Consider the following 15,928-nt stretch of genomic DNA (forward strand, 5'->3'; position numbering starts at 1 on the left):
GAATATCTTGTCTATTGACTTGTGTATGTTGAATCATACTTGAACCCCTGGCATAAATCCTACTTGATCATGGTGTATGGCTCTTTTAATGTTCAGAAATGTTCCCTTGTTTTCAATTTTATGAAAAAGTTTTAGAAGGATGTAGATTTTTTTAAAATAGAGAAATTTAAAGTAGCAATATATTAATAGATAAAATAATACAACTCAGTGAAATATGACATCACAAGGAGAGAACAGTTCTTCAGAATTGAACCACAAAGACATGGGATACTGTATCTCCCTATCAGAAAAAGTTCAAAATTTCTATACTAATAAAGCAACTAAACATGATAGAAGAAAATTCAGAAAATCATGTTAAAGTGATACAAGAGAACTTATAAAAGCTAATTGAAGAGTTACAGCACAACTGAAAAATCAAATTAATGAACTTAGAAATATAACAAACAATGGAGAAACCTAAAAAACACTACTTTATTCAGATGATCAAGATTGGTATTGATAGTACTATGCTGATATCATCTACTCTTGTTATGATGTACTAAGGATGACATTTTACATATGTGATCATCCCCAAAATCCATAACCCCAGTCGGACATGAAGGAAAAAGTCAGACAAATCTCAACTGAGGAACATTCTACAAAATACCTGAGAAGTACTCCTTGTTTGATACCAGTGTCATCTAAAAGAAGGAAAACCTGAGACACTGTAAAATCAACAAGAGTCTGTAAAAATAGGATGATTGAATGTATCAATATTAGTTCATTGTAATAATGTACCATACTAATAATAAGATATTAACAATCAAAACTGGGTGGGGACGCCATACTATCTTCAGAAATTTTCTGTAAACCTAAATTATTCTCAGATAATTTATTTTATAAATCAGAGGAAAAAGATAAAGAAAATAGTGTATTGACTTTACGTCTGCCTAATGGGAAATTTACAAACTCAGAAAAATATAATAGATGGAAATTTTTTTTAATTATTTTTTTATTTTAACATTTATCATTTTTTACATTTTTTATACAATATTTGCTTCCTCCCACCCCCTCAGATTGAGTCCCCATAGAATTTCCTTCCCCAAGGCACCTGTGCACTATTACCACAGTCCCCTGTGCTTCTCCTTCCCTCTCTCTCACCCCTCTCCCTCCTCCTCCCCTGCAGTATGTCTCTGGTTTATAATTGTCTGTTTTTGCTTTGTTGTGTTTTGTACTGTTACTATATTTTTTTTACACTGATGTCTTATTTAGTTCCCCTATATTCCTGCTATAAGTGAAACCATCCGATATTTTTCTTTTTCCTTCTGGCTTATTTCACTGAGCATAATTCCTTCTAGCTCCATCCACGTTGCTGCAAATGGCATGAGTTTATCTTTTTTGATTGATGAATAATATTCCATTGTGTATAGCTACCACATCTTCTTGATCCAGTTATCTATTTTTGGTCATTTAGGTTGTTTCCAGGTTTTAGCTATTGTAAATAGTGCTGCAATAAACATAGGCGTACAGGTGCTCTTTTGAAACACTGTTTTTGTTTCCTTTGGGTAGAACAGATGGAAATTATTAAGGCATGTGAGAATATATTCCAGAAGAGAGGAATATGAGTTTTTAAGCTGAAAAGGCTGCCTGCCTGGCATTCAACAGAAACCAAAGGGGAAAAAATCCACTCAATAGTATATCATAATGATTTTTTTTTACTTAATATAAACATAAAATGCTAAAAGATTTTGTTAGAAAGTAACACATAGTAGGACAGAAATAAAAATAGACCTAACTTCCTAAGAATATTACTCAATATGGAATGTCTGGGAAATGCCCTACAAATTTTATGGGAAAGTTATCTTCATCTTAGTCATACAAGTAATGAAGTGTTATGTTAGGACCAAGGCTTTTTTTTTAGATATACATAATATCAATGTTTATCTCCAGATAAATCTTTTTCAGGAAGCTATGAAGAATGTGCTTCACCAAATGAGAAAATATCCAAAAAGTGGAAGACATAAGATCCAGGAAACTGGGAATCCAACACAACAGAGACACAGAGGGATCTTGGATGTACCAAAGCAAGATTCAGGATAATTGTATAGTAGTCCCAGATAGCGCCACCAGCCCATTCCAAGCCAGAAGATTTTACAAATGACAGGATCTCCTTTTTATAACTGAAAAGCATGTGTGTGTGTGTGTGTGTGTGACATTTTCTCTATTCATTCATCCATTGATGAATATTCACTTGTTCCCATATCTTATCTGTTGTATATATGCTAAGTGAACATGGGGTGCATATATCTTTTCAAGTTAGTGCTTTTATTTTCTTTGAAAAAATACCCGAAAGTGGAAACAGCTGGATGATGTGGTAGTTCTATTTTTTATTTTTTGAGGAAATTCCATACTGTTTTCCAATGTGACTATACCAGTCTACATTCCCACTAACAGTGTACAAGGGGTCCCTTTTTCCTACATCCTTGGCAATACTTGTCATTTTTTGTCTTTTTTGATAATGACCTTTCCAGCAGGTGTGAGGTGATATCTCATTGTGGTTTTGATTTGCCTTTCCCTGATAAGTGATGTGAGCACCTTTTCATATACCTGTTGGCTATCTATTTGGGAAAATATCTATCCAGATCCTCTGCCCACCTTTTACATATTATTTGTTTTTGTTATTGCTTTATATGAGTTCTTTGTATGTTTTAGATATTAACCCTTTATAAAATGTTATATTTAAATATTTTTTTCTCCCATTCTGTAGGTTGCATTTTCCTTTTCTAGTCTATATTGTAGTTACCATGTGAGTGAGCCCTGGCCCTTGGAAAGTGAGAAGTCAGGTAGTCTATAGGTTTCCTTTTCATTTTGTTGCTAGCTTCCTTGCTGTGCAGAAAGTTTTTAGTTTGATGTAGTCTCACTTGTTTATTTTTGCTTTTGTTCTCTTTTCTTTTGTTGACAAATTCAAAAAGTTGTCATTAAGACCTGTGTCAAAGAGCTTACTACCAATATTTTCTTCTAGGAGTTTTATGGTTTTAGGTTTTGTATTCAATTCTTTAATTCATTTAGAGCTAATTTCTATGTATGGTGGCATGATTTTTTTCTTTTGCATGTACCTGTTCAGTTTTCCTGGCACCATTTATTAAAAGAGTATCCTGTCCCCATTATATATTCTTGGGTCCTTTGTCATAAATTCATTGACCATTCTGTTCTCTGTTCTATACCATTGAACTGTATTTCTGTTTACATGCCAACTACACTGTTTTGATTACTATAGCTTTGTTATATAGTTTTAAACCAGGGATTGTGATGCTTCCATGTTTTTTCTTTCTCAAGATTGCTTTGTCTATTTACAATATGTTGTGGTTCTATATAAATTTTAGTATTATTTGTTCCACTTATAATAAAAATTTCACTGGAATTTCAATAGCAACTCTACTGAATCAGTAGATTGCCTTGGGTAGTATGGACATTCTTCCAAAGTATAAGCATGGAATACCATTCCATTTACACTGTCTTCTTCAAATTCTTTCATTGGTATCTTATAATTTTCACTGTACAGTTCTCTCACTTCATTGGTTAAATTTATTCCTGAGAATTTTATTCTTCTTGATGAAATTTTAAATTGGATGTTTATTAATTTCACTTTTGATAGCTCACCATTAGTGTACATAAATGCAAAAGAATTTTGTATATTTATTTTGTATTTTTACTGACTTCATTTACTAGATCTAACTGTTTGGTTTTTTTTTGGTAAAGTCTTAAAGTTTTCTCTATGTACAATATCATATCATCTACAAATACAGTTTTACTATTCATTTCTGATAAGGATATTTTTCATATTTCTCTCTTCAAGATAGACAGTAAGATAATATTTGAATGATAGCTTGGATTCACCAGAGACAGAGTGGGGAGCAGAACAGGCAGATGTACTGAAATATACTGCGGAGGGGAGCAGCGGGGCAAGTCAGGAAAGGTCTGCTGCGCCATATGGGTTGCTCCCTGGGCAGCCGGGGATCAAACTTGTGCTGCAGAGGCTGAGGATTGCCTCATAATGCAGTGCTTAACTCATTGCACCACTAGGGAGGCCCGAGTTTATCTTTTTGATTGTTGAATAGTATTCAACTGTGTACAGATACCACATCTTCTTGATCCAATCATCTGTTTTTGGGCATTTCGGTTGTTTCTATAACTTACCTATTGTAAATAGTGTTGCAATAAACATAGGGGTACAGGTATCTTTCTGAATTAATGTTTTTGTGTCCTTTACATAGATTCCATATGACCGTTGCTGGGTCATATGGTAGCTCCATTTTTAGTAGTTTGAGGAACCTTCACACAGCTTTCCCTAATGGTTGCACCACTTTGCACTCCCACCAGCAGTGCAGGAGAGTTTCTTTTTCTCCACATCCTCCCCAACATTTGTTGTTGCTAGTGTTTTTAATATGTGCCATTCTCGGGCCTCCCAGGTGCACAGTGGTTGAGTGCTGGGTTGCGAAGCTGCCCGCAGCCTCTGCAGCGCCGGTTCGATCCCCGGCTTCTCCCCGGCCACTGGAGGAGGGTCCCGCATGGCGCGCAGACCTCTCCTGCCGCCCGCTGCTCCCCTCAGCAGTGTACTTCACCTGCTCTGCTCCCCACTCTGGCTCTGGTGAATTCTTTCACCCTCCTGCACTTCTGACTGTACCCAGTGCTTGTATGTATCAATCAATCAATCAATCAATAAATCTTTAAAAAAAAATATGTGCCATTCTCACTGGTGTGTCATAGTATCTCAGTGTGGTTTTGATTTGCATTTTTCTGATAAGGGATGTTGAACATTTTTTCATATACCTGTTGGCCATTTGCATTTCCTCTTTGGAGAAATGTCTTCTTAGTTCTTCTGCCCTTTTTTTGACTGGATCATTTACTTTGTTTTGTTGAGTTGAGTGAGCTCTTTGCACATCTTTGTGATCAGCCCCTTATCAGTTGTATTGTGTGCAAAAGTTTTCTCCCAATCAGTAGGGTGTCTCTTTGTTTTGGTTAATGTCTCTTTTGCTGTCCAGAAGCTTTTCAGTTTGATGTGATCCCAGTTGTTTATTTTTTTCCTTCACTTTCTTTGCTCTGGGGGATGTGTTTTTAAAGATGTTACTAAGATGTATGTTGTGTGGTATTTTGCTTATATTATTTCTATGTATTTAATGGTTTTAGGTCTTACATTCAGGTCTTTTATCCATTTTGAGTTGTTTTTGTGCACAATGTGAGGCAGTAGTCTAGCTTCATTCTTTTGCATGTAGCAGTCCTGTTTTCCCAGCACAAACTGTCCTTGTTCCATTTATTAGACAAACTGCCCTTGTTCCATTGCATATTCTTAGCTCCTTTGTCAAAGATTAGTTATCCATAAATATGTAGGTTTATTTCTGGGTTTTCTATTCGATTCCATTGATCTGTGTGTCTGTTTTTGTTCCAATACCATACTGTTTTAATTATTCGCTATTTAATGAAATCCTGGGTGAACTGGTTGGGAGCTTTGTCATTGACAGAACTAGGAGGAAAAGATTTTAGAACTAAGATAAATTTATTTAAAATGTGTTTATTCAATGCAGTTTGAAAGCAATACAGTCAAATTGGAAAATCATACCTGCTAAGAAAAATTGAAATTGAAAAAGAAAAGTAGCCAGTGCCATTCCAAAGTGCAGCCAAGTCAATAGTCAAAAATTTAGGACTATTTTTTTTTTAATGTTTGGTGGAAGTGAGTGCTTCATTTTTATGCAGTGCCCAATGTGATTGCTGGTGTTTGGGTAGTTTAATGAAATTGCTCAGAGCTGACCAAAAGTAAGGAGTGGAAGTTTGAAACACAGAAGACATAGAAGTATATCTAAGAGATAAAGAAGGGTACTTGTGCCTGATGAGTCTGTCTACTGAAATGAAAGTAAGGTGAACCTGAAGAAAGTAAGTAGAGAGAAATGAAAAGTACAATCAAGAAGTCATTTAAATTAGACCATCATGGCAAACCAGATAGTCCTCATTTCAGTCCAACTTATTCTTAAATTTCTTCCAGGAATACTCTGAAGTCTAACACAGAGGAATAGGAGCAGAAGAAGAAGATAGCACTGTAATCCAAAGCTGGACTTCAGAAATGTGAGTAAATCCTTGCATTGATACAATTCCATCTCTAATATTTATTACAGTTCTCTCTGGAGATTGTGCAATTCTATCCTGGTACAAGGAGTACCTTGGGGTAGGATATTGGCAATGCCTAGAGGCATTTTTGATTGTCACACCTGCAGGGAACAGGAAATGATACTGGTATTTTAAAGGTGGAGGCCAGGGATGCTGGTAACTATTCTACAGTGCACAAGATAGACCCCCACAGCAAAGAATTATCCAGTCCAAAATATTAATAAGGTTGAGATTAAGAACCCACTCTTTAGGGAGAAGGATTGCAAAGTTAGGTGATAAAGGGCATAAATACAGGGAAGGATCAAGATTTGGAGATATTAATCCAATGTACTACAGAATATAATGTCCCTGCTCCCTAGATCATTCTACCTTGGTCTCAACTAATGAAGTTGAGGAGCTTAGCTGAAGAGTCCTTTTCCCCTTCCAGCCCTGAACTGTGATACCTACCCCCAAACTGTCATTGGCCATAGCAGATGCTATGGCAGGCCCACCTCCTGTGTACCCTTTCTGGGACTAGTAGGAACCTTCCATCTTTACCCCCTAGAAAACAAAAGTTGTTTAGGAAAGCTAAATACAGATTCACCTTCTATTCAATAAGTCTGTACAAGATCTTTGCTGTGGATGCTCCCAGGCTGGTATAGGAACGTTTTTGGACCTCCAAATGTAGAGTGAAGCAGAGCTGTCTGCCATGGGTAGTCTTGTCCTGGCCAAAGCTCAGAGAGGAAGAACAAAGAGACGGCCTTTTATTCTCACCTTTCAGCTTTCCTTAACACCTCCCTTCTTTTACACAATCCCCAGAAGCCATGTGATGGTTAATTGTATCTGTCAGCTTGCTTAGGCCAAAAGATGCCCACATAGCTGATAAAACATTGTTTCTGGGTATATAAATAGGATGTTTCTGGATGAGATTAACATTTGAATTGGTAAAATAAGTAAAAAAGATGCCCTTCGCCCACAATTGATGGCCATGGGAGGTCTTCATCTAATTCATTGTAGGTCTGAATAAAAGAAAAGTTGGAAGAAGATTAATTTTGCTCTCTTTGTTTGGGCTGTGACATCCATCTTTTCTTGCTCTTGAACATCAGTGTTTCTGGTTCTTAGACCTTTGGAGTTATAGTAGAACTTACCAATTGCCTCCCTGGTTCTCAAGCCTTCAGACTTTAACTATATTACACTACTCATGTTACTGGTTCTCCAACTTGCAAATGGAAGACTGTGGGACTTCTTAGCCTTCATAATCTTCTTTTTTTTTTTTTTTTGTGGGACGCTCGCCTGCGGCTGGGGAACGAACTGGCCCTGCAGAGGCTGCGGGCAGCCTCGCAGCCCAGCGCTCAACCGCTGCACCACCAGGGGAGGCCCTTAGCCTTCATAATCTTATGAGCTAATTCTAATAATAAATCTCCTTATATCCATATTTATATCTACCCCTCTAGATCTATATCTATAATCTATTCTAGTGTTCACTTTCCCAGGAGAATCCTGACTAAAAGAGATCAGAAGGGGCAACATTCAGACTTTCCACTTCTTCTAAATCATATCCTCCTTCTTCCAAACTCTAACATCACCGAATCTTAATGGTGGACAGGGTACAAAGCAAAAAAATCAGTTTACTAATGCGACAATTTAAATTGGTAATCAAGATGTTACCCCACCCCATAAACATGTACATTGATTGCATTGGTAATTGGATTACAGGTATTTTTGGTTTAAATGCATTACATTACTATTAATAAATTGTATCAAAAAAAAAAAGCAACAACAAATGTTGGCAAGGATGTGATGAAAAAGGAGCTCTCCTACATTGCTGGTGGGAGTGAAAACTGGTCCAACCACTAGGGAAAGCTGTCTGGAGGTTCCTCAGTCTACTGAAAATGGAGCGACCATATGACCCAGCAATTCCACTACTAGGGATCTACCCAAAGGACACAAAAACATTGATTCAAAAGAACACCTGTACCCTTATGTTTATTACAGCACTATTTACAATAGGTAAAACCTGTAAACAACCCAAATGTCCCAAAACAGATGACTGGATCAAGAAGATGTGGTAGCTATACACAATGGAATATTATTCATCAATCAAAAAAGATAAATTCATGCCATTTGCAGCAACATGGATGGAGCTAGAAGGAATTATGCTCAGTGAAATAAGGCAGAAAGAAAAAGAAAAAATCGGATGGTTTCACTTATAGCAGAAATATAGGGGAACCAAATAAGACATCAGTGTAAAAAAATGATAACAGTACAAAACACAACAAAGCAAAAATGGACAATTATAAATCAGAGACATCCTGCAGTACTGCAGGTGAGGAGGAGGGAGCGGGATCAGTACTGCAGGTGAGGAGAGAGGGAGCAGCACAGGGTACTGAGGTGATGGTGCATGGGTGCATGGTGAAGGAAATTCTATGGGGACTATACCTGAGGGGTGGGAGGAAGCAAATATTGTTTAAAAATGAACAATGATGAAAAACATTAAAAATAGATTTTCAGTTTCTGTTCTAGAGTTATATCTTCTACTTTTGAACTTATGTGTATGCAACAAATGATTGAATCAAGTTGGAATTAAGTGCATGTTAAGTATCATATGATGCAAAATCCAGAATGTCATTAACAGGCAAAAATAAGGCCCTGAAATCATGGGCAAGAAAAATGATACTATAGTGAGCCATATGAATATTGAAGAAAATCTGTAATGTTGTGTGTGTGAGTGTGTGTATGCGTGCATGTGTGTATGTTTGCTAACAGGTCCTCTAAACCTTGTATTTTTTTGTTATGCACTATAAAATAGAAAAACCCTTTACCAATCTCATTTTATGTAGTAGAACACATTTTATGTAGTAGAATTTTATGTACTAGAACACATCCCTTAGTAAAGGGATTTGCCTTTATCTGCTAGGAATTTATAACTATCTCTTAAAATTAAGACTATTGTATTACATTACCTCTTTGTTACTCAAGCTTCTCTTGAGGTAATTTGTATTCTTTTTTTAATATAAATTTTATTTTTATATTCCCCATACAATTGCAACCCCCTTATTTTGACCCCAATCCCTCCCCTCCCCGCCCCCCACCCCCAATAGAGTGTCTCTGGTTCATAGTTGTTTGTTGATTTTGATTTTTACTTTCTTATAGTTATTCTTTTTCCTGGTCCCTTATTTAAGTTTTCTAGATTCCTGCTATGAGTGAGACCATCCGGTATTTTTCTTTTTCTTTCTGGCATATTTGTATTCTTATCCAATGAACAGACTTTACTGTTATTTACTCACAGAGCAATAGCACCACCCTGTGGTAAATTAAAATGTTTCCTCACCCCAGCAAGTTAAGCTTTTTATGATGTTCTCAACATATGGAGTAACTCTAGCAATCTGGTGAAGTTTTGGGCCCCTTCTCAGATTAAAATACAATACATAGGAAAATACAATACAATACAAATAAAATACAATACAAAGGAAACTAATATGGAAATGGTTGTAGGTAGGTGTCCATGAACTCCAGTTAAGAAGCTATATTAGGAACTTGGAACATGAAATTAGGGTTATTTCAGAAGCAACTCCTCTCTGTTCTTATAACTAAGGGTCTTATTCTAGTTGAGTTTGCAGATAGGCCTTCAGGACTTACATAATAGTTTTGGCTTAGTATCCATGCATTATATATATAAACAAATACATATATAGTGTGTGTGTATATATATATATATATATATATACATACACACTACATGTGTGTGCTATATATGAGAAAGAGAGTATTTAGAGACAAAAGGGGAGTTTCTATGGAGTAAAAAAAGTCTAAAAAACAGTGAAAGTCAGGTTTTATACCCAGGTCCCCACAGGTAGTTGGGGATTATTAATTACTTTAAAAACTTGAAATTTGGATTCTCTTGTTAAGAATCAAGGATTGATTTAACAGGTTACTTCTGAAGAGGTGGTTTTGGAGCATAAAGGCTTATCCTAAATACTTTTATAGGACCTACAAATTGGTACAAATTTGAACATTAATACTATTATACAACTAAATTTCCCATAAGAGCTAATGAAATAACTGTAAGTGCCACTAGAGGGCACTGTGAGGATTGGACTGTATACCAAGGCTCAAGGAAGAGGATAGAGTGCTGGAAGGAAGAAAATTAACACTTCACATCTTAGGTTATAAGAAACACATATAAAGTTTTACCAGTGTTATCAGGCTCTCCTGTCACCTAGGCGCATAGTAGGGTTGCACTTTCCAGCCCCATTGTGGTGGAAGCCGTATGATTGGTGCTGGACAGTGAGTTATTATCCTGAGGAGTGATGTGTATCTCTTCTGGGTCAAACATTTAGGTGTCAGTGTAAAACCCTTCAGAATTCTCTTTCCCTTTCACAGAGGAAAGACAACATTCTAGAGAATAGCTACTCTGTCTGCCTCGTCTCTGAGGAACTACAGTAGGCAGTTTCCCAGCTGATCTACAGCGAACATGTAGCATGATTGATAAATAAATGTTTTAAACCACAGATAGTTGGGAATTATTTATTACTGTAGCATAACATAACCTATTTTGACAGTCACAGCCAGGTACTCAACTTAAAATGTCCAGCTAAGTACTTTTAAATGTTTTCATATTCAATTCTCTCAATAAGTTTATTCCTTTTATCCCCATTTTTCAGATGGGGAAGAGAGTTTAAGGACTTAACCCAGGTTATGCAATAGGTAAGTCCTTTGGCTCTAGGTTGAGTCTTCCAAATTATTATGTTAAACTGCCACCCCAAATCTATTAGAAACTATATTCCCTGGCACCAATCAAGGATAGAGAAATGCAAACAACCAGGAAGGCAGAGGGGAAAATTGCTGAAGCTAGATTCTAGCTTATGGTTTCTGTGTCATCCTCAACACTTAGTGGATAAGAGTTTTGCCTAACTCTCCTCACTAATTTGAACTCCATTTCCCTTCTCTTTTTCCCTAACCCTCCTCAGGTTTTACAAGTCTCCTACCTGGATATTTGCCTCAAGCCTCTGCCTTCTCCTAGTCACCTTACTTCTCACACTGCCTCCCAAATCATCTTATCAGTTAGTGGTTGTTAACTTCAACATCAAGACCACTGGTGAAACTTTGCTGATGCATGTGCATAGTTCAGTAGGGCCCTGTACAAGTGTATTTTGCACATTTGGCTACAACTAAGGACCATATGACTTAATATTGTCAACTATCAGGTCCCAGTAAACCCGTCTAACTAACTGCCCCACACAATACCCCTCCACACCCCCCACACTTCCACTTTGGTTACAATAGAGAAGTTATTCCTTGAATAAAACATTAAGAATATTTTTCTGACTTCAGGTCTCCACTCCAGTTGTTCCTTTTACCTGAAATTATTATTCTTCTCCAGAAGTACAAATTCTACCACCCTTCAAGTTTTACTCCTTCTATTTCATTACCCTGTGTGTCCCTAAGTCGGAATACTTTATTTCTTTGGCTCCCTCTGTACTTTGCTGTATCTCTACCATGCTTTTAATTATTCTGTCTCCCCCACTAGACTAACAACTTCTAAAGGGAGGGCCCAGTGTTTTATTTTTTCCTTTTTCTTTTTGCCCGGTGTCATCTTAGTATTCCACAAAGCACATGTCACAATATTTGACATCTAATAAATACTCAATATACTTTAAAATGCAATTGATAAACTAATTGTATTATTTCCACATAAAATAAACAAAGTATGGCTGGAAGAGGTTTAGTATCTTGCTGAAAGTCTCACACCTCTTAAGTTCAAATTAAATTTGTGTCTACCTCTTAAGTCCTTTCCACTATCAGTATAGTATGGATAGTTTTATTTTGATTCTTGACCTACAATCCTCAATTCCATTTCCTTTATCATGAAAGGAGTCTTGCTTATTCAATTTGCCACCAATCATATATTTTTCATTTATATATTCTTAAAATTTTTATTAGTGATAGTATAAGAGATACTTTTCTAATGTTTTATCTTTTTTTTAAAGATTTATTTATTTGTGCATACAAGAGCTGGGGTACTGGCCAGAGGTGAAATACAGGGGGGGTGAGAGGATTCCCCAGAGACAGAATGGGGAGCAGAACAGGCAGATCGGCAGATTGACTAAAATAAACTGCTGAGGGGAGCAGCAGGTGAGTCAGGAGAGGTCTGCAGCACCATGTGGGTTGCTCCCTGACTGGGGATCGAACTCGTGCTGCAGCAACTGTGGACAGCTTCTTAGGTTGTGTCTTAACCCCTTGCACCACAGGGAGGCCCTGAGTGTTTTATCTTTATGAGAGTTTAATATATCTGCTTTGTCTTTTTTTTTCTTAAAGCCACAGCTAATAAAATTTTTTGAATTATTTTTAGATATTTATTTTTATTTATTCATGCATTCAAGAGCTGGGATACAGGCCAGAAGTACAGGTGGTAAGAGGATTCACTGGAGACAGAGTGGGAGGCAGAACAGGTGGATCTACTGACATACACTGCTGAGGGGAGAGGAGGCAAAACAGGAGAGGTCTGCTGCATCATATGTGGATTAGCTCCCTGGCTAGGGATTGAACTCAGGCCCTCAGTGACAGTGCTGAGACTTAACCCCTATGCCACCTGGGAGGCCCCTAATAAATTTTTTAAACCATAGTTGGATTATTTTTTGGTTACTTAATTTTTTCCTTTATTTAGGTAACATTGGTTTACAACACTGCATATGAATTAAGGGAATAGGTTCACATCTCAAATGTAATTTACCATCCCGCTCCCACCATTTAAGTACCCACAGTAATTTACCCTAAACCATGGGGCCCCTCACTTTTGTTTCCACTCCTACTCTTCCTTCCCCTCTAGTAACCTCAATTCTGCAGTCATATTTCTAGGGTATATTTTGGTTTAGCTTTGTCATTTCCTCTATAGGTATTTTTGTTTGTTTGTTTGTTTCCTCTATGTTTCACATATGAGTAAAATCATCTGTTTTTGTCTTTCTCCTTCTGACTCATTTCACTTAAGATAATTCCCTCCAGTTTCATCCATGTTGTCACAAATGGCAATGGTTCATCTTTTTTTTTTTAAAGCTTAGCAGTATTCCATTGTGTTTATATACCACATCTTCTTAATCCACTATTCTGTCAATGGGCATTTAGGTTGTTTCCATAACTTATATTGTAAATAATGCTGCAATGAACATAGGCATGCATATATCCCTCCAATTAGTGATTTTGTATTCTTTGGATAGATATCTAGGAATAGAATTGCTGGATCATATTGTTATATCTATTTTTAATATTTTGAGGAACCTCCATACTGTTTTCATAGATTGGACCAGTCTATATTCCCATTAACAGTGTCTGATTTCTGCATACTTAGTGCACTTACTAGCTGGAGTTTTATTTTTTTAAGGTATCTTTATCAGCTATTTGGCTATCCTGAAATACAGTTCATATAGGAAAAGAAGGAAAAATCTTAATTATTTCTCTATTAATTTTTGGAGTTGGTTACCTAGCAACCTCCAAAGATGACTAATGAGCTAGTGCTTTTGTTTATATTAGAATCTTACCATTTTTGCTTATATATTTATTTTATTCCATTTCAGGCATTATTATTTTTGATATCCACATTGTCCCACTTTAGGCCAGAGGAAGCCTATATTTGTTTTCTGTATTTTTATTCATTCTGGAGTATTCTTATGAAAATGTCAATTATGTTCAATTTAATTCTATCCTCATTTGACTCTAAATCCTCAGATCTTGGAAGAGATTTGCCACTTATTTTACACTTTCCCCACTTAGTAAGCTGCTAATAACCATTTGGATTGTCTGGTATTGAGCCTCCTTTGGAAACATTCTTAAATAATCCCTCAACAGTGCAATTTAAAAGCCAGCTTTAATTACAAAATTTAATAAAGTTTTTCAACTCTAACTAAATCTGCAAGTTCAGTCTTGAAATGTTGGGTATTAGTTACACTCCTTTGGGGTAAAAAAAAAAAAAAGGAAAATAATAAGAAAAGTAAATAAAAGAGAATTAACATTAACTTTAGATTTCAAAGTCAATGAATGTTTTTCTATAATATAAGATCATAAATAATTTTCCTAAAATATATTCAATCTGGCTCCTACTATTGAAACAATGATCATCAATATGCCATGTAAGAACAACTAGAGAAAATATGGATTCTAGGACTTAACTTCTCTTTCCTTAGAAAGAATTAGCAGTATTTTTCTCCTGTTCTTTATTCATATAAGATTTAAAAGGGAAAAAAAGATAAGTTTAAACACCTCCAATCAGATGCCCAGGCCAAAACTTGGGAAAATTTCCTAGGTTTTGCCTTCCCCTCTGAATACTATTGATTCCACTTATCAAAATCTCTCCAATCCTTACTCTTTTTTCTTTTCCTTTACTACTCCTATGGCTTGTACTTTCAGCTTAACTAAACAAGGCTTTTGATCTCCTAAATGCCTCTAGTCTTCATACTTTGTTTTCCACACTCTTATCAAAGTAATCTTGCTAAAAATTGATGATTTCATAGACCTGGATTAAAAAGCTTAAACAGCCTTATTCATTACATTTAGAAAAAAATCGAATTTCTTAACATAGACTATAAGACCCCCTCATGATCTGATTTCTATTAAACTTTCTGCTTTCCTTCTTCCTGCATTCTTTGTCACCTCCAATTTCATGAAGGTCCCATTCCCAGTGTTCTAGCAATTCTGAAATACTGCCAGAATTCTCATTACACCAGGTTCTAAGGATCTCTGAATTTGAACAAAGTGCACTACTTAGAAAAATGAGTAATTGCATAATCTTAAATCAGCATTTTCCAAACATTAAAAAAAAGTGGCTGTACCAATTAACTTAAACTACCACCAAAAACATAACTGAGTTCTCTGTTGTTCCACATTTTCACCAACGCTTGGTATTGTCAGACTTTTTAATCTGAATCTTTGTGGTGGGTTTGTGATGGTATCTCATTGTAGTTTTTAATAAGTTCTAATATGCTAATTGATACAGTGTCAAGAGGAGACTTCTCCACATACATAATTATTAACATATCATGAAACAGCAAATACAAAGCTACTGTTGTTAGAATTTCTCAAGGAACACTAAGAAAACCAGTGAGTCTGGAGCAAGATGCAGTACTGTAGTCAAGATCTTGGAATTAGGGCCTCCCTGGTGATTGCACTAGGAAGCAATCCGCAGCCACTGCAGCACACATTCTCTCCAGGGCCAGGGACCTACCCATATGGTACGGCAGACCTCTCCTGTCTCTCCCACAGCTCCCCTCAGCAGTGTATTTCAGCCAATCCACCTGATCTGCTCCCTACATGACCTCTGGTAAATCCTCTCACCACCACCCCCACCCCCACCCCTCTAGCCTATATCCCAGCTCTTGTATGCATAAATAAATAAATCTTTAAGAGAAAAAAAATCTTGGAATTAGAACCAACATTGAGTTTATCAAAAGTTCTCAAATTTGGGTACTCATATGAAAACCCAGTATATTTTTTTAAAATCACACATTCTTGGGTTTCATTCCTCAGAAATGATGATTCAGTAGTTCATAGCTTGGGCCCTTATATTTTTATTTAAAAGTAAGCATCTCCAGCGATTCTGACGCAATTGGTTTTCAGTTCACAGAATGAAAAAAAATTTAGAGAACAGGGTTTCTTTCCAAATGAGCATATTATTGTATATTATAGTGTAAGTTGTGAGAATCATCTGATTAATGCTGAAACTGTGGTTTTATATCTTTGCAAGTATGTGCAGCAGTATTTTACAAAATCAAAATTAAGCCCACTTGAAAAATTTAAGACAAACTTTGTGATAAGTAAAGGC

The sequence above is a fragment of the Talpa europaea genome (genome assembly GCF_964194135.1).
Source record: "Talpa europaea genome assembly, chromosome: 7".
NCBI classification, from domain to species: Eukaryota; Metazoa; Chordata; class Mammalia; order Eulipotyphla; family Talpidae; genus Talpa; species Talpa europaea.